The sequence below is a fragment of the Lolium perenne genome, chromosome 3 (assembly GCF_019359855.2).
Source record: "Lolium perenne isolate Kyuss_39 chromosome 3, Kyuss_2.0, whole genome shotgun sequence".
In the NCBI taxonomy this organism is placed as follows: Eukaryota; Viridiplantae; Streptophyta; class Magnoliopsida; order Poales; family Poaceae; genus Lolium; species Lolium perenne.
Window position 1 is genome coordinate 95,298,902 of NC_067246.2, and position 20,627 is coordinate 95,319,528.

The 20,627-nt window shown below is 38.8% G+C and overlaps 1 long non-coding RNA gene across 25 annotated transcripts; it reads left to right on the forward strand.

Moving 5' to 3' along the window:
* The first annotated feature begins 6,127 nt into the window (after window positions 1-6,127).
* On the forward strand, window positions 6,128-17,858 carry LOC127341867 (uncharacterized). 25 transcript variants are annotated; one of them, XR_011755129.1, is made up of 11 exons: window positions 6,128-6,732; window positions 6,915-7,148; window positions 7,852-8,005; window positions 8,151-10,894; window positions 11,258-12,394; window positions 13,536-14,353; window positions 15,683-15,815; window positions 15,922-16,147; window positions 16,239-16,334; window positions 16,921-16,984; window positions 17,319-17,857. It is a non-coding gene; the product is annotated as an uncharacterized lncRNA (long non-coding RNA). The 25 variants fall into 25 exon arrangements; XR_011755141.1 differs by lacking the exon at window positions 16,239-16,334 and having other exon boundaries at window positions 15,922-15,963; window positions 16,034-16,147; XR_011755126.1 differs by having other exon boundaries at window positions 15,922-15,963; window positions 16,034-16,147; window positions 16,239-16,984; window positions 17,319-17,856.
* The last annotated feature ends 2,769 nt before the right edge of the window (window positions 17,859-20,627 follow it).

Genomic DNA, 20,627 nt, shown 5'->3' on the forward strand with positions numbered 1-20,627 from the left:
GAATAATCACATGGTTACATCTCCCATGAGTTTTCAAAGGTTGATACACAAATTTTTAAATACATTCAGAAAAGGTGATGAGATTCTTCCGTACATTCCTTGCCTAGGAGCTCAAATTGTCCATAACCGGGGACACGGCTAAGATCTTAGGTTTACCTCTCGAGAGGTTATGCACTTTTACCTTACGACCCACCCTTCCTAAGAGAAGAATGAGACAAGATCTTTCAGAAGAAGAATTCAACCATACAAACTAGACTCGTTCCCTTGGCCGTCGCCTCCACCCACTGTCTAGCCACAAGTTGAATCCTCACAACTTAATTAATCTTGGCAGAGCCCATAATACCATAAGGCTGCACTGGAAGCTATCTAAAACATGGACGACATAATAATCTCTTTTAATCCTGGGTGGCCAACCACAAGCGGAACTCACAAGCTTAAAACCCATCCCAGGTAATAAACCCCCACACGATCCCTTGGTGAAAACCAGGTGTGCAGTCAAAAGCGACCACTCTACAAATGCGAACTCTCAGAGATTCACCACTTTAGCCCACTAGCTACGACTAAGAGCGTGGACCTGAGCAGCCGCCCACCAATCAACCAATCCACCCAGGTGTTTCATTAGGGTTGTTACTTTTAAATTTTCAAACATTCTCATCCAATAACAAAACAACACTTGGCATTTGATGTTGCAAGCAAAAGTGAAGCATCCTAGCAATGGGTTCAGGAGTAGCTATACACTACTAGGTTTTGCTAAGCATAGCATGATACTTTACTTTTGAAATCAAAATCCTAACATGCATACTAGTTTTAAAAACACTAATGCATAAATAAAATAGATAGGATTTGAATGTCACTTGCCTTTTTGGTAAATCGAGGCCTTTCAACTCTCACAGCAACCACGTGTCTCTCCGTTCAAGCTAAAAAGACAAGAATAATAACGCAACATAAACACACATTCCAAGGCAACAAAATCAAGCATAACAAACAATGCAAGTTTTGGTTATTCAACGTGTTTTACCCATTATTGATTTTATAGATCATCAGGATAGAAGATGTGGCATGAGGCAAGGCTTGCAAGGTTTGGCTTTGATAAGTGGGATTTTAATATATTAAAGATTCAAGGATTTAGGGATTTGGGTATTGGATTTTTGTGGCAGAAAGAATACTCAGGTTAGGGCAAGATAAGACTTACCCAATTTACCATTTTTAAATTGAATAAATATTTTCAAGGTAGGGAGGAATATAAGGTTTGTAGAATTATCATAACATGATAGATATGGATGATAGGGGTAAATAGTGCTAAGGATCATTTTGATTTAAGATCTTACCGAAGTACTATTATTTTAAGTTATGATCTTGGAGACAAGTGAAAAATTAAGATGAAGTGATTTACAGGTGTAGTATTTACTTTATTTTAAACTTCATCTATCACATAGATGAACAGTATAGTAGATATGATATGAAACATGGCTATGTCAAGGTTGGTATTGATGAAGTGATCAAGAGATGAAATGGGTATTCACTTGTTTGAGCATATGATCATTTGTGGGGACTAACTCATCACAGCAAATACACAAATGAAAATGGGAACATAGTTCCACTTGGATAACTCAAATAAAGTGTGATCTAGGCTATCATGGTTTGGGTAGATATGATATTGGAGAAAGAATTAAATGACCAAGTGGTTCTGATGGATGGGTATGATTATAGGGATTATTTTGGCTAAATGAACTATGTCGAAGCCAGTCATAGGACTACACTTTTCGCGAAAAGTCATTAGATGAAGTTTTCCGGATGGAAGACCTTTCTACACGGAAGTTGTAGAGAATTCTATTACAAGCGTATCGCCAAAAGAATCTCTAGGAAAAAGTTTGTAGGATTTATTTTATAGACGATATTGCGGATCAAAGGGATTCCGCGAAAACAAAGCGTACGAATCCGACAAGCAAAATGTCCAGAATGATCTAGGCATTTTACTGATTCCAACGGTATAAAGTTTGTCGAAATCCAACGTATAGAACTCAAGATATGAATTTTACAAAACTAGATAAAAGTGGTTAAAGTTCTAAATGGTGTACGAAAAGTTGTCCAAACAAGTTGCTCGAATGGAAAAACTTTCTACACGAAATTTGTAGAGAATCTAATTATAAACTTAACGGAAGAACAACTATTCGAAACGGAGCTCTAGATCAAACGATACACAATTTTAAAATTCGTGTACGTGAAGTAGCTGGCACAATCTGATCGATCGGAATAGGATGCTTCAACCGGTTTAGTTGAGTGGGCTAAGCTGGACACTTAGATTTAGATCTAATGGTCTAAGATGGATCACACGATCTGAATTGGTTGGATCAAAGATTAGTATCATGATGCTTGCTGAAACTAAAAAGGGATGGCCAGATGTGTTTATACGATATAAATTCATCGGAATAAATCAGGTACAAAGAACAAGAAAAGAATGTGGCCAGGTGGGAATGACCATACCAGCGATCTGTGCATGTACGTGCTCGCTTCGACTGCGGTCGTCGGCGTCGGGCGTCCTGATGGAGTCAGTCTCGGCTGTAGATTGAACCGACCGGGCGCTTTAGATGGTGCTATAGGGAGATTCAACGAAGGAGGAAGAAACAAGGACATGCCTACGTATGTCAGCAAACGAATGGAAGAAAGATAGGGACTTGGGACTGCTTGTACCTACTTTATTCATCAACAGCGTCATGGCGGTCGGCGAGCGGAGGGAACGACGGCTGCGTGTCAAACATCAACGAGAGACTGCAGCATGATGTCCTGGAGGTAGGCGACGGTGAGAGGAGTTCACGAAAAAAATGGAATAGAGCTAGTGACCAACGTACCGACGTACCGTCGAGATGAACTCCGACGACGCCGCGGTCAGCAGCGACAACATGATGCATGTCCATGTCCTGGAGGTAGCCCTTCATGAGTATAGAAATCTGGCTGAAGGAATCAGCGAAGTGATCACCGAGGGCGTCGTCATCTAGCGATGAACTCGATCTTGGGGGTGGTGTTGGCATGGTTGGCAGGGGTTGTATAGAGCTCCTCTAGGAAAAGTTTGAGAATGAAAGTGAGGGATAAAACAGAGGGACACGCGGTGCTCCTCTTATTTTGCATCAATATGGACTGAGGTGGGAGATCGGGAGGGCCATGCCAATCGGGGGCATTCGGGACGCCGGTTTGGTTTGAGCAATTAACACAATAAAATGGAGAGATAATACCCTGAATGGATTCCCCACTAAATTTTTAATAATTTTCGTGTTAAACTCAACAAGAAACGCTTGATAGAATTTATGGGAGAGCCGGAGAGGCATAAGAAGAGCTACAGCCATTAACGTCTAACGTTCCATCTCCTGTACGTGCTCATGCACGAGGAAGACGAGTGCTCGCTCGGGCTGGTCGGTCTGGGCCGGATCTGCCTAGTTGGGCCAGGAAAAAAAAAGGCTGGGGCGGCCTTGGCTGGTCAGGGGCGGGGGCGAGCTGGGCCGTTCGGCCTGGCTAGTTTTTTTATCCAGAAACTTAAAATACACTTTTGGAGGATTAAAAATAATCAGAAAAAAGGTAAATAAAGTATCGTTGGATTCGTCATGAAAAATCCTTTAATATGAGACCAAATTTGGGACAAAAATATAAACTTTATAAAACCAAAATTTGACATACATGTCTATGTGGCTATAGTGCCTTTTTAGGATTTAACTATTTTCTCAAATAAAAATCTATTAAGGATTTGAAAACATTGAAAACCAAGATATGTTTAGTTTTAAAAATACTTTGAAACCAAAAGTATTTGGAAACCAACATTTTTTAAAAATACTTTTAATAAACTTCAAAAAGTTTCAAATCTTTGCAAATTTTCAATCAAGTTTAAACAATCAAGCATTTAATTTATTTTATTTTACATTTCGAAATTTAGAAAATTTCGGGATGTGACACTAAACCCGAACCCTAATCCTAAACCCCAAACCCTATAAACACTAAACCCTAGCTCTAGCTATATATATATATATATAGGCCCCAAACGACACTTAATTGCACATCACGCTGGCCAGGGGGGCTTCGCGGTCCTCTAAATTAAGTGTGACATTAACCCTAACTAAACCATATATATATAACTAACCCATCCTAGCTAATCAAACCTGGCTACTTAATTAAAACACATAACCCCAAACTATACTAGCTATAACCCGATCTAATAAAAACCTGCTCTCTATATATATAGCTAGCTAGCAAATCCTATATTAACCCCAATTAATATATACTAGTCATCAACCCGTGCACCGCACGGGCTATATTGATTTGCTATTTTTAATTATTTCAAACTCAAGTATTTACACTTTGTTTTGGTAAGTTAATAATGTGAGGCTGTGTGTATCAAGGCAATGATATAATTGGTATCATGACTTGATTTTCAAAACAATGCAATGATAATATAGAGATAAAGAAAGAATTTCATATTATCAAATTGGAATTCAGTGCATAAGACAATATTACAAATGAAGACAAAGCTAAGTTTTTTGTTCCTATTTGTTCGTTTATTGATTTGAAAATATAATTTGACAAATGTTTAAGTAACTATTGGAAACAAATAGTTGATTTTTCCTAAAAAGCCATAACATATACTGTAATTGATTGTAATGCAACCGTATAGGAAAATAAGGTGTAGTGTATGATAAATGATGCTATTTTATTTAGATTACCGTACAAAAGTTCAGTATAATCAGTGCAGCGTATTAATTATATTCAATAAAACTGCAATGCATTGCAAGATGAAGCGTGCAATAAAATATCAAACATTTAAGTGCAAGTGAAGTTAATTAGTTAACTTGACAGTATTATAGGCACCATCCATGCACACCATGTATCATGAATACATTTTCACTAAAGATAAACACAACGTGGAAAATATGATGGCCGTTGAAAAGGATATTTTTAATGTCTCAAAGTCAAGTAATCATATATAAGGTCAAAAGTTCTCCAATTCAAAAGAGCTACTCGAATGTGACAGGATATATTCTATCACACATGTTGTAACTAAAGGTATACGTGACTCCGATATACTATAGCAATATTATACTCCCATGTTATTCAGGCCCATTCAATGACACCTTGCTGAGAGCAGTTCTGGAATGGAAAATGCAGTACAGAATGGGTTGACACTGGAGAAATTATCTTATTTCTCTGACAGCTACAATAGAGAAATCAGCAACATTTTCCAGCTCACCAATTCAAATATAAGATATTAAGATTATCATAGTGAAACTAATTATAAAAGAAAATTTTCAAAGGGCATAAAGTAGGAATTTTTTGTTTAAGAAAAAAAATGACAACAAAATAGTTATTCAGATTCCATCAGACACATGGTTGCCGATTTCCATTACATATAACATGTGAATAACCTGTTTTACAGTTTGAGAAAAATATAATAAGTCTTTTTGTAAAACAAAACTGCACATGATAATTATCTACATTGTCAGCAGTTTGATGTGTTACACAATCCATGGACTCAATATCTAGCATTCTATCTCCATCAACCTATATTTATCAGTCTCTTTTATATTGAATATCTCTAGCAAGGTTATGCATGTTTTTTTGTAGTAAATTAATATAATACATTCAGATACATTTTTTGTCCTATTAAATTGGTCGCAAGACCCAAAGAGTTATTATTGTAAGCAGGCAATATTTTTAATCTTCTGTTTCTCTAAGGTTCCAAATATTTTGAGCGTCATATATTGCACCTATGAATATATTGTAGAAAGAAATCCAACCTTCTATTTAAAAATTGAAAGTCGATCATGTAGGTTAACTGAAGATAGTATTCTTCCTATAAATGTTGAAAGACTACCCAGCCATCCAGGGGGTCTGAGAGGGGCAAATCGATCTGATCCGTCCGTTTTACTCTGCTCAGTCCCACTTTTCACCACAGCCGTTCGATGCGTAAAAGATTTCCTCACCTGTTAGTTTTCTTAGACAGTCCATGACGCGTGGGACCAGACCTGTGCAGGACCGACAGACAGAGGCAGCAACGATAGCTTGTTTGGGTCGCACTCTTTTCCTACGCGCGTGGGGCACGGTGAAACCCTAGATCGATCAACCACTTCCCCAGTTCAATCGGCTGGCCAACCAAAAGCCTCATCCTCTCCCCAATCCCGTGCCTCCCGTCCTCCCCCAATCCCTGCCTCCTCCTCCTCTAGAGACGGCGGCGGCTCGGCCTGGCCATGGAGATGGAGCTCAGCGTGGTTGGAGGTGACAGCGGGTGCAGGCGCTGGACGAGCGTATCCTAGAGGAGGGTGGCGGCGACCGGACGGAGCTAGATCGGATGTCCACGGTGGCGCGCCGCCTCTTCCCCGGGTCGCCAGACGGCCGAACGCTGCGACGACTAGACGCGGCGGAGGCTCGCCAGACGGCCGGATGCGGCGGCGCAGCGGCTGGACGCTGCAGCGGTGGAGGCTCACCGGAGGTGGATGGCCGGAAGGCCGGCATGCTTAGGAGGCGCGGGTCAAGCGGCGGCATGGCTGATGTGGGGACCATGGACGCCTTCACCGTTGTGCTGCTCGGGAGAAGCCTCTGCAACCCCGTCGGACAGTAGCGGCCGCCGGAATTGAAGGGGGCGGCGGCGGCGGCGGCCAGAAATGGACGTGGTGGCGGTGAGCAGAGCGGGAACGGGGCGGCGGCGCCTCGTCTCGGTGGCCCTGGGCGCTCAGGAGGAGCCCTCGATCTGAGGTAGGTTGCTGCCTCTTCTTTTCCTGTGCGCCGCTCCTCCTCTTCTCCCCACAAAAACAGCAAGCGAGGAAGGCTCCTCCGTGCTGTCCATGGCCTTTGCCAGGACAAATCATTTCCTTCTCCTTCCTCCCGCTTGAGCTCCAGATTGATTCCATTATCTGAAACTAATTTCTGCTTTTCAGCTAGGAGGGACAAGAGCGGATGAGGTGAAGTTGTAGGAGTAGCTCGGATGGGGTGGGACTCAGCGTCGAAGCTTTCCTGGCTTCTTGCCGTTGTTGAACATCTAGCGATCCATGTGTGCGTCGTCGCGTCCCTGAGCTGCTCACGGTGAAATTTCTAGCGATCCGTGTGTGCGCCGTCGGCCGCGTCCCTTAGCTGCTCACCGTGAAATATCCATGGGAGAATTCCCTGTGAAGGTAATGTTCAGCCTACACTCTACTGCTCTAGCGACAACCCACGTTCTTGTACTGTTTCTTCTGAAATAATGTCCGCAATCGTTTGGTTGGGCATGCTGTGGAGGTAGCCTTTAATTACACTCACTGGTACTCGCTCAAATGTCCTTTTGCGTCATTCTCATGTGTCCAAGAACACCGTCTGATCTTAGAAGGTAAATAAATATGAAACTATATTTACTCTGTACCAAGATACTTGAACCGAATCTGATATTTTTTCAATAATAAGCCACTTGAGGACAGATTATAGTACAAAGCCACTTGAAGGGATTTCTGTCATTTTTCCATTGCATTTCCCTTGCTTGTGTACTCATGAAATTGTTCCTTTTGTTATCTGTTGAACCTTTGGCTACTGATTAGGTTTACATTCAATTGCAATGCTGTGAAGTGCTGTCTATTATCTGAAAATTGTGTCTTTTGTTATTTGTTGGACCTTTGGCTGCTGATTAGGTTTACATTCAATTGCAAATGCTGGGAAGTGCCGTCTATTATCTGACTCTTAAGTATATATGGATGTATTTTGATACATATGAAGATTTGTTTACACCTTTCTACAAGTTGCAATAGTTACATGGGGATATTACTGGTGGTACATTTGAACTTGGATGCTCACAACAGATCTATTTGGTTATTGTATCTTGGCTGATTATTACCTCTTGCACTGCAGCTATTTGTCGGCATTGATTACGCAATCCTTCTTGGATATAGGATTGGTGGCTAGGATACTAGACAGTATAATGAAGCTCTGCCTGCGATTCTGTTAGAGTATCGAGCAATATGTAACAGGCGCAAACATGTTTGAGATTGATCACATAACTGAGGTAAGGTCACACCTGACACTATCAGCCTTCTCTAAACAAATAATTATGTGCCAGTGCTTAGCACATCACTCAAGAAAGTATTATCTCTTCGCTTAGTTTTATTAGTATATGTACCATGAACTTACATATACTTGGTGATATTCAGGAGTTCAACAAGAAATCAAATTCGATGTACACTATTCTAAGGAGTAGTCGACTTATGGGAAGTCAGAGAGCACCTTCCCTAAGGCAGTTCTGATGAGACTAAACTTCAACTGTTTCTTTGAGGTGAAGTGCCCTCTCCAGTTTTGAACGAGTAAGCTGTCCATAGACATTTTTCTTTTACTTGGGAAGGCTCCGGCCAAACACGGCAGGCTAGCAGCTATAACCTGTTTTTGCGAAGGTTTACACAAAAAGCCTGCTGCTTGCGGGCAATGGCGCTCACGCGTCACACAAGAATGGGAGGAAGAAACTGTAGCCTCTGTAAATTATCTGTAGTCTGAAGTTGTTTGCCCTGAAAAGTGAACGCTAGGTAAAGTTCGCTTGTGCCAATGGTTATGTTTATGGCTCCTCGTGCTTGTTCTTGATCCTAGGTTTTGATAGCGCGAGTTGTTTGCCCAGGAAAGCGCACAAGGCGATGTTTGTTTCCGCTGAGCGCTGATGATGTGATGTGCCCTGATTGCCGACATTTCCCATGTTTTTTTTAAGCTGCACTGTGGGGTAATCCATCATCATGATATAAGTACTCCCACCATTTCAGTTTGCTGAATTTGGGGCTAGCTTAAATAAGCTGATGATATATACCCTTGTTTTTTCTTCCAAGAGAAAGCCATTGTATTTATATAAACTATTGCCGTGCCTAGAGTCTTGACATTAGTTAAAAATATAACTCGGGCGTGAATGAAAAACCATAGTATACAGCTTATTGCTACAACTCGGTGAAAAATTATTTATGTTTGTTTTATATTAACTGTTTGTAGAATATTTTTTTTCCACCTATACAATAATGTAGCTGCTGTGCCAGAGTCCCTGGACCTTGAGGTTACAAACATATACCATGAAAATCAATTGGTGGTTTGTTGTCATTCCTCTGCTGAAATTAACATGTAACAGAGTAGTTCTCGTTTCTCTGCTGAAATTAGTCTTGAATATAATTATAAAGGTATCAACAAACTTTATATATGTTACTGTTGCATTGGAAAATTTATTTTGGGTGAAAACAAAATGTTGTTTTGTTTTATTTCCTATGTAGTTGCAATTATCGGTAAATGTTCATGAATTTGCCAACGCAATTTGGTCCAATTTGGTCTGAAGTCAGTGTTGCAAGAAATAGCTCTTCCACTGTTACATACCAGTCAAGTTGGATGATTTTATATTATACAACACAATTTTTATTTTCTATTGTGATCTCTTTTTCGATTTGAAAAATTGAGGAGTATCATGGTTACTTTTTACATTGCTTTTGGGATTGGAACCTTTCACCCTGTGTAGAGCTATCAGTGAAGGCATGTAACTACAGATATTCCTCTAGGAATTTCTTTTCAAACTGCATAATATTTCCATGTTCCCCTTCATTGGGTGACCTATCTAGGTGAGCATCACTTGATAGTGTTGATGAACTTTTGTTACTTTACTCTATAGTGGTGTTTCATACTGCTCTTTCGATATGTTTCCTTTATACTCATATATGAGCTTTATGATGTGATATACACATGTTTCTTCTCTGTTTCAGCGGTCCTTCACTGATTACTTTGTTTTATGATTACCCGTGTTTTTTTGCGTGCAGATGTGGTTGGTATTTAGGGCACATCAACATGAAAATATAAGATATGATAGATTAGTGTAATGCAATTTTAGTGTGGTTCACCCTGGACAATGAAGGAAATTGATAGACAAATATATCCATAAAGATGCTTGTGGTTCACAATTTATTTCAGTGTACAAGAGGCGATTTCTCTATTCGGCAAACATTATTTATTTTGTGTACTGTGAATGCAACAAATAGATAGCTATTGCCTTAGTTATTAGAATACCATCTACTGTAGCACCATGGGCCTTTGGTATCTCCAGTTCACCTCTGCAGTGCAGTACCTCAGAAAGTAAAGGATATTTTCTAAAATTCTCCTGAGATCGTGTCTTGCATTTCTATCTACTTTCAGTTTCATGAAATGATGTGCGCTGAAAAGAACACTTGTGCAGCAGCTCCGGCACTAGAACCATGCTATTATGGTGGTTCATCTTCGTCTTCCCTTTATATGTTTGTATTCATTTCTTGTATGCACTGGCTTTGCGGTGAACTTTTTAATCAAAAGGATCACATGCAACAGTTTTTCTATCGTGCGATCTTTTCAGCTTAAGCTCTTACCAAATTAACATCTTTATGCTATAGATATTGTCTACTGACCGTATGTGAAGATAGTGAGGATTGCTATTGGAGCATGGAGACTGGTTAATTACTTCATATAAATGTTGAAACACTACCCGGCCAACCAGGCCATCTGAGAGGGGCAAACGAATCTGGATCGCACGTTCAGCAGCCACAGTAAATTCCAATCCCGCTTTTCTTCACAGCCGTCGGATGTGGTAATTTTTTTTCCACCGGCCTCTGCTTGTTCTGAGTGCATGACCACTCTTGGGACCGTGCGTGCGTGGGACCATTTATTTGAGAGAGTGCGGGTACGTGCTCGTGTCGCTTGAAAAATGAAAACCATGAAAACCCTAACTTTACCGAGAGCTTCCTCTCCCCAATCCCGTGCCTCCCTCTCCTCGATTTGTACTCTATTTCGATTTGAGATGAAGATTTTTATCGGTGCTGCTGCTTCCGGGTTTGTGCAGGATTGGATACAACATGGTCATTTATGTGGTGGAGAGGGAGTCTTGGAGGTCATCGTCAACCAGAGATTTCTAATGGTATTGCTGTAATTTTTGCCTATCTCTATATTTCTCTTTATTTTTCATATCCATCATGTTGTGTTAAAATTAGTGCCACATTTGCGTTGCAACTAAGTTACAACTGAGAAAGAGCATTTGTGTCACATTTGCCTACAGAGGAAGCGACCCTGACAAAAATAAGTAGTGTCTTTCTGGGCATTCTTGAATTTATTGGTATCTATACCAACATGCTAATTATTATTCCAATGAATTTTTACCTTGAAATAGCAAGAAATCATATGCTATGGTAATATTTGTATAATATACTACCAAGTGATTTAAGTAGGTGTACTCGTATTCAAGTTTCTACTAACTGGATTCTTTACTGTCAACATGTTTCAGTTCTTTCCTGAGGCAAATGAGGTTACTATTGCAAGACATACAACCTTTGAGGATGTTCATGAAGGGGATTATCTAACAAAACCATCCTTATTCAAAGATTCCGGTGTTACAACAAAGGTCAAAATGCGGCCCACCTACAATGTCAATGGTGTGCTTTTCTGGTCTTTAGAGTTTAATCTATCCTCCCCTTATTACGTTTTTCAGTCACAATTCAGTTTGTTGCTATATTATTGTGCCATTGTTTATATTTGTAAGTGGATGTATCCCTTTGTTAGAGCTCATGCTCCATTGATTACCTTTAATGGGGAGCTAGAAACTCTTATCTTGTAATTCCATGTTTGTAGATTTGACAATTGATTAGACTTCTATATTTGGACGTTGCAAGAGGGATTATTTTCCTTTCGTAGTATTGTTCGACTCATATCTTTTTATTTTACAAGTTTCAGCATTTTCTGCTTAATCTTTGTCATTTTTGGATCTTGGTAAGGTTTGGAGCGTATCAAACCTTTGCATTTATGGTAACCCTTTTAATTACTAAAAATAATGGAGTTTTCCATTCTGTGAGTTTCTATTTTTATTTCCCCGGATGTTGAGTTAGTTTTGGTGAGGCCGGTTCATGCCCGATCCATTGCCTCCTTCATGCTCCAGACCAAGCTCTCCATCAAGGTATATAAAATATCCCTCTTGAGAATACTATAGTGAGTTTGGGATTGGTTAGTAATGTATTGAAATACAGCCAACCTGTTTTTATTATGGTGGCTTTACTATTTCACACTGTAATATTTATCCCTCATTTTTGTCGTGCTGCAATGTTTTTAAAATCTTCATTATGCGTGATCACAAGTGATCATATTTCTTATAAATTAAACTATTGCCAGGCGTGTCCTACATCCTGATACTTATGCATATAATGGGAAGTTCATTGCTGCTGGGCTGTGATGTCTTTATAATTCCTGAACTGTGCCCTATTTTTCTCACCCACAGCCAAGTGGCGGGTGAAGCTGGAGCCAGAGCGCGCGCCAAGTGACGGCGACAGCCGGATGCGGCAGCGGTGGTAGGCAGCATGCGCCAAGTGACGGTGCAGGTGGATGCCGCAGCAGCGGCTCCCCCTCCCCCTTCTCTTCATCTCTCTAATGGGTAAGTCGATCCCTCCTATTGTCCATATTGGAAATGCCATATATACACTTTGCAGGAAGCTGCTGCACCACATATTGTCTACCTTGTGTGTTAATGCTCAAGGTTTTCCATGCTACCCAGTGCTAGAGTAGTTCTTGCTTGTGTATTGTTCTTTTTATGCATCTCAAAGCAATGTGAAACTGGTATCTTTTGCTGATATACATCTTCCTTAAACATAAAACATTAATTTTAAAGTTCAACAAGTGGCTATCTAAGCTTTTCTTCAGTTCTGAATGTTGTGGATAAATATAGAGCAGCGATGGTATTATCTAGGTGGTCCAAGCACTTCATATTCATCCAGTCAGATGGATCGGTTTCTATTTTCAGCAGAGCAATAATCTCTATAAGAAAAACTGAAGTGCAGATCACCTACCACAGCCTTTTAATTACCTTACTACATGGCTAACTATCATATTTGTTAAATGGGCAATCTGCGACTTCTAGCTAATCTTTTATGCAGAGCACAATATAGGCTTCTTTGGTTATTCAAAGTTTAATGCTTGGCCTTTTAACAGGGTTAAAATGATAGGCCACTCACTCTGCACTAATTCTGTGACCTGTCACTTCCACTTAGATCAAAGCATCCATACAAAATCACTTAGAGGTTAAGCAATGCAATCTCTACATAATACGCAGTACACAAAAAATTAGTTGATCCGTTTTTGTTTCTATGATGACCTTCTGAATGTATTATACATTTTTTCATAAACCAGTTACCAGTCCTAACTAGAGTCAAATGTTGAACTTTTGAATGGTTCAAAAGGTATTATAAAAAGCACCAGGTCCAGAGCAAAATGGAGATTTTAGGCTTGAAGATGTTGCTGCGTTCAGTAGTTCATAGGTAAATGAATGTGTCTCTTTTTCCAGTTCTGATTGAACCGTTGGGTACAGTACCATCCTTCTGGTTGCATCTCCTTGCGTGAGCTCTTTCCTCCCAAACTTTGCCGCTAATTTTGGGCTCAGCTTTTGAGCAGTTCTCGCATGAGGCAATAAATACAGTATTTTCAGTGGTCCTCTGGAATACCTTTTTAAATTCCTCTGCTAGAGTGTTTTGTTATGGCTTTTGGTTCTCTAACATATTTTAAAGTTTGTCATATTTCAGAAATATCAGAGCTTATACCTGGATAAAGGTATGAAGAATCTGATGGCAATTGATCCCCCGTTGGTAAGTAGGTCTACAGAAACATCAAATTTACTGTGTGCTATTTTTAGCTTTGCCTACAATACAATGCTCAAATAGTGATCATGTATATACATCCCGAGCAAAGACTGGATTGTGTTCTTGTTACCAAAATTTAACGGTACCTGTTGTGTTTATCAACATAATTGAAGCATGGAAGAAAAATACATATCATATACTCATCGTTTCCTAGAACCACTGGCCTGGCAAAGGACCTGCATAAAAAGTAGTATTGTTGCTTGATTTTCTGTACTAGAGAGTTTAATGCTCATCGTTTCCTAGAGCCACTGGCGTTCCCTCTAATATGGTTACGTGTTTAATGCTCATTTGTTACTAAATGTATGATCATCAGTTCAGCACTACCAATCTTCCCCAGATAAATTATTTACTTCATGATGTCCCTAAATCAAATTATCTGAGCCTATCCAAATATATAGTTTAGAAAATGAGTATGAGAGTTGGAATACTTCTCTTCTTCCACTGCAGCCACAGTTTATATGTATAAGTGATATTTACTAGCTGAATTTATCATCACATGATCGATCCTCACATGTCAAATGCAATTTCTTTACTTTTTCCATACAAGTAGTAGACTAAAATTTGACGAGTCTTGCTCCAAGCATTTGCTGCAGTATGGTTTTTTATATGGTTTAAGTTAAACGATGTGACAGTTTACAAACAGTTGGTGAGCACTGCTGGTTGTTAAGATTATTTGAGAGTTGGAGGATATGCTTCTTCAGGTAACCTAATTGTTTTAGTTTGGTTGTCGATTCAGCTTCAGTAATGCTTGTTCATTATTCAGATCCAGCTTGGCTCTCGACAGAAAAAAACAGATCGAGGATGTTGTTTCTCTTTCCATGTGTAACAATAATGCATTAGAGCAGAATGATTTGCGCACTTTGCTAAATAAAGCAAATATAATGAGAAGTTTGGGCAGTCGCTTAAACACTGATCAAATTTGAAAAATCATTTAGAATCTGGAAAACTGCTCTAATATTGCTTTAGTTTTGAGAAGAAATAAATGTTGATATGTGCTGCTACTTTGCTAAAATATAATGATATGAACTTACTTATTGTATTTAGACTGCATGTATCCAAAAATGCAAGATACGCTCGCTTGTTATCTTCTCTTGTTAGTTCAATAATACTAGGTTTAGGTGTTGTTGTTTTTATCAGTGCTCTGGATTTCTCATTGCAAGTCGCATTGATGTTGTCCGATATGTGTAAATCCTTGGTCTGCCATGATCGTTCATTGACTGAATCCACACTCACTAAAGTCGACGAGGTTTTTGTCCTGCCGTGCAACGGTGGCTCTAGAAATTGAAACAGTGAGGGTGCTAAACTCCTCTCTTGTTTTTACCATCACGTCTATTCACTGCAAGATTTTCGATTTAGCTCTACAATTTGCATATGACACAACGTGCAGCCTCTATGCCAAACTATTTTAGGTTATCTGGAATGGATTTATAGAACCAGACGAAATAGAGAACCTGCTATTTTTAGTGTGTATACAATGTTCGAGCAGTATTCCAGAAATTGCCGCTATGCGCCTGCTGGGCCAATTTAGGTGCCACTTTATGTTAAACCAGCAATACTCGTCTGGCTTAGTTATTGCATTCCCAGTCAGTTTTATTTAAAACACCAGCTGAGCATGTGAGCTAAATGAATTGGTTTGGCCAACACTGAGTATTAGAAACAACATTATAGGATGAACATAGTTTCGCCATTTCCCTTGCTGATCTACTTGAGTTACTACACTTGTTGCACTTTTAGCCTCTTCTATGAACGGTTCAGTTCATTTCCAGGTTGTGATATAGTAGATTGTTAACTTCAAATGGTCAGTTGGTGTAAGTAGGACTTCTACTTAGTCTGGAGTTATATGTTTGGTTATCTGTGGTGTCAGATGCTTGCCATTTGTGCATATGTTTTAAATTAGCAAAATTCATTAGTACAACCAAATGCCAATGGTCTTAAAGATATATACTACGAATATTTACTTTCTTGCCCACCAGGTCACTAAGTATGTTATGAATGCAGCTTCTTTAATCCTTCACTTTCTAATTATTCAGGTTACTGAAGCCAAATCAATCATGTAGTTGCCCAGTTCGATGGAGGATGAGCTAGAAACAGAAAACACTGTAAGACTGATGCCTCTGGTCTGTGCCTGCTGCTAATGTAATAACACGGGAAAATCTGCAGAAGGTTAGCTAACCTCAAACCTGAATATGGAACTAATTGCAACTGAATTTCTTTCCTCGCTTCCATTTAACAACTTATATACCTATTTTGCTCAATGAAACCTAACTAGGAAACTCCAGACATGTCTTCATCCTTAAAAGGTGTCCATAAGGTAAAATTTCTGATCTATTCACAGATTTGTTATCCGGTTCTCATATGCAAATGACCACCTTCTAAAACAGTGGGAAAATTCAGAATTCTATTGAGAATGCATGTAGCGCTATTTGTGCAACTGCAACCTATGCAAATACCATTCAAGGTCCCTACAGCTTTACTAAAGAAGATGACACGAAAGAGTATGTCTTTTTATACCATTCAACATTTATTTTGGCTAGCTCTTTTGGTCACTATTTTATATACCATTCACTGCTACCTTTTTTTCAAAAGGAAATCTTTCGGTTCCATCACCTAGCCGAGAACATGCCGCGATTAGCCGTTAAAAACGCAGGCTGATCGTTGATTCGGAAAGTTCTTGATGTACAGGTTCAGATTTCATTTGCTTTGGTTTATTCTTTGGTGGCCTAGGTGACCTGACGATGTTTCATATTTTTGCCATTTTAGTTTCTTCCTCTCTTTGAATACTTGATATTTTTGCACAAAGTATTTTCTGAATTTTGGAAGCCAACACATCCTATATCCTATATGTGTTTCTTTTGTCCTATGTTGAAGATTGTACCACTCAAACTTTTCTTCAGTTTTCCTGTTAAAGTTTTATTATTAATATGTCGAGGCAAAAATTGTTAGTCCATATATCATGCATTCTTCCTTGGTAACATATTTTCTTATGTTCGTAGCATAATTTGTTGAAGAACGGGTGCAACTTATGTCTATAATCAGTAGAAATATAGTGCCAGCTAAGACTTCAGTGGTAGAATTGTAGTTCTAATATCTTGGGTGAGCAAATGTGAATTCCTTCTAATATTTTCCCGAATTGAGAAGTGAACCTTGTTAATAAATTTCATGTACATATGCTTTCTGTGTGTGTCATGTGTACATATGCTTTGTGTGTAGAATTGCATGTCTAATATATTGACATATTTCCATGCCCTCTCATCCTCCAAATCAACAGGTCTTATCAGGTGATAATTAGGTGTGTAAGGATGTCTCAGCATATCTCTTGTCCTCCTCTTTGAGTAAGAAAACATCTTCATTCTGCAGTTAGTACCTCTGCACCATTTTTAATTCCATACAGAAGTATAATTCTGCTGTGACACTTTTCCTGATAGTTCAATATCCATTATCTTGCCAGTTTTATTATGAAATGAATTAGCAGTATCCTTCTCTAATCTTCCCATACTCAGGATTCCTGTTTCGCATTCATGCAAATCAGAGATCATATATACATGTTAATAACATTACCGATCACTGCTAATACTATCTTTGGTAATAGCATGTGCTAGAATTTATATGGTCTTGTGTTTTTAATTATTTTATAACATAATTAATGCTCACTCGAGTTGCATGCAGCCTTGGGTGAGCTCAGCCTTGGCCGAGCTGATACTGTCACCAGCACAGGGTGGCGTGTGCTTGAGATTCCACTCGAGATCGACCGGATTTTGTAGTCAGTCGAGTTGTAGTGTTCAGTAATCAGAACTTGTCAGGTCGTTAAATTTCAGAGATGTAAACTGGTATGAGTTTCAGAATTATATGGCCATATCCACTGTAAATTTATCCCAAAGCTGCTAATGTATGAGTTTCAGCGCTGCAAATGTATGAGTTTTGTGCACTATCCAGTCATCTACTACAATGCCCAAGCTTGTACATTGTAGTTTGAAGTTTTTGTGTATTTCTTAATCGACTTGCTAGATGGAATGGTGTTCAGTTAGAGAAGATGGATGCTTGCTTGGTAGCCTATCATATGTACTGTCCCTTTCGATTTTGCTTGTAGATCTTCAGATAGTATTTTTGCTGGCAAACCTTCTATAAACAAGATGGTATATGCCCTTGCCATGCTCTATAAAGAAAAGGGATTCCATGTGTTTGTGCATGTGGTATTCTCCAAACTGTATTTCTCTCTTATTAGCACAGATTTAACTATCTCCTGATGTTTCAGGCATTGTCTTCTATGGTTTACCACATTAGTAAAAAATATTGTTTGCAGAATATAACTGTCACAGTTTTCCCTGTGTGGAAAATTAACGACTACAGGTCCATTTTTGGCTGAGATTTTGGTTTTGAAAGTGGGATGTACCTAGCTTGGCATGTACATCTTGACATGGCTGTTTATCCCAGGCTCCAGGTGACACAATAGGGATTTGTGCCAATTATCATCGGTCATCATAGTGTGATGCAAACTTGTGTCTCTACACCACTAACCTAATCAGGCTACGACCATGATTTCAAAAATTAGTTTGCTGGCTGACTAAAAATAATGTTTGTTGTGTGGTAGTACTTGATTGCCACTTGACTAACATCTTGTGTATATATCTTGAAGGAACTGAGCTCGGCAATCGCCTCCAAGCGAGTGGCAAGAGAAAACGATGACTTGTGCTATATTACTAGAGCTAGAATCGTTTGCTGGTTTTAGGCCTTAGATTAATCTTTGTAGATTGCATGACACTGACATTAAATTAAAATTCAGTATAAACCATCATGTTTACAAATAGTGAGAGTTTTGTTGAGGACATCTAACTGAAAGAGGTTTATTTTTGACATCAAATTCTTCATGAAATATGTCAGCATCCACGGCCAGCTTGGAGCATGTCCGTGCGCCATCGGCATGTGATCCTGTTGGAGTAGATGACTGGCAGAGCCTCATTGCAAAGGTACATGTTACTGTAATTGTGTCTGATAAAGGCACTCAATTTCGAATGGTATGATTTTCAAAAAAATAAATAAATTCGAATGGTATGTTTGGAACCTGGTTACATAATGTATGCAAGTATTGCAGGCGTTGTATATGCGGTCAACTACAGTTTGTGTGTCCGTTTAAATAGCTGCAGCAGCTGAACATCACATGTATCTATTTTTTTAGAAACTCAATTCGGCTCCCGGGTGCGTATGATCCCTCTACCATAAAAATATATTTCCAAGTATAAAAAAATTTGACAAAAAAATATACATGTACATCTTCATAATATATGTGTGTTCGTTAAGTTTCATGAAAAAATGATATTTTTTGTAGTCTACGTGAAAAATAGAAAATTTATCTCGTGACAAGTCTTTATTTTGGTACTGAATTTTATCATTTTTACACACGGCACAGGACAAGTTGATTTTTCATGAAACGACTTTGTGAGCGCGTAGCACATGAAGATGTACGTGCGAATTTTTTTTCTTCAAATTTTTTGATATTTCAAAATATGACTAACATGCATTTCAAAATAAAGGGAGCACGCGCTCCCATGTGCCAAAACATCACTCCCTTTTAAAAACTATATAATTGTAAGTGTCATCGGATGTAATGCACATATGATATATGCACACTCTGGTAGTTCTGTTTATTGCGTTCGATCTCCTTTTTAGGAACTTGGTTCTCCTATTTTATAGCTTCATCTTGCATAGTACGTTGGCATGTTAGCATACTCACTAGGCTGGAGTGTATTGGTTCCAAATTTTGGGATATTATAGGCTAATATTTCTTTTTTGTTCTTGCTTTGTTCACACGATCATGTGATTATTTAGTTTAGGTCTGCAGTTACAAACATGTCAAAGGCGCTATTTAGGATCTTCACTAAACAAGATTTCTAATGCTGAGTTTTGTGCTCTTGCCAATGAATATTTCCCTGCCTGATTTGAGGAAGATGCACGGTTTTCAGACTACGGAAATTTATTGTTTATTTTAGTTTGGTCATTGTTTATTTCGGTTTATTTCTAATCCTGGATTATATGAATGGATCATATCAAAAGTTCATAACAGATGCATCTACTTCCAGCAAGTGTTTCGGTTCACTTGTGCAAACATCCACGCGATATATTTATGATTTAGTTATATACCATATGGTGCTTACCAATGTGGTTCCGGTAAAGCGTGATAAGTTATAGAAATTGTGAAATATTTAGTATCAATGGACAATAGCATAAAATGGGAAAACAAAATCTCATGGCAAAAATGGAAGGCGAATCTAATAGAACCGTGGATACTCTCCGCATTAACTTTGAATGACCAATACATGAAAGATCGTCTTACAACTATTTTGGTATGAAACATTCTGTATAATTCTGTAAAATTTAGAGGAACAAGAAATAAACGCCATATTTGATGCGTATATAGCAACTCAAGACATGAACCATCACCAAAAATATAGATTTAAGCACCGAAATAAATTATTTATTAAATTACCATCCTATATATCAGCATTCATTGGCATATTAATACGCTTTCATTTGCACTTGCGCGATAGCGCAACGGGTCATCTAGTCTATATTAACGGAAGCAGAAGGCAGAGGTTGTTCTTCACCTCACTAACAATTATTGCAACTTTAAGATGAATGGTAGGTGGGAGAACTCATAAATAATTGTAGAGTGTAGAATAGAGCCCTTTTCATTAAAATAGAAATAAGTTCAACAATCCATGAGCAGATCCTACACCCATCCAATGACTTATTTTCGTATTGGCTTGGGGCATCTCGATTCATAATAAAGGAAGCACACACTTACAAAGTAAATCTGGAACATTCAATGGTACACACATCCATAATGGTTAAACGACATGCATACCTGACTGGTGTTGTACATATGAAAAAAGTGTCCAGTAGAAAGTTTTACATAGGTTATGTTTCATTCAAGTTGCAGGTCAGAAATTGATACATATCATTTTTTTTTGCAGTGATATT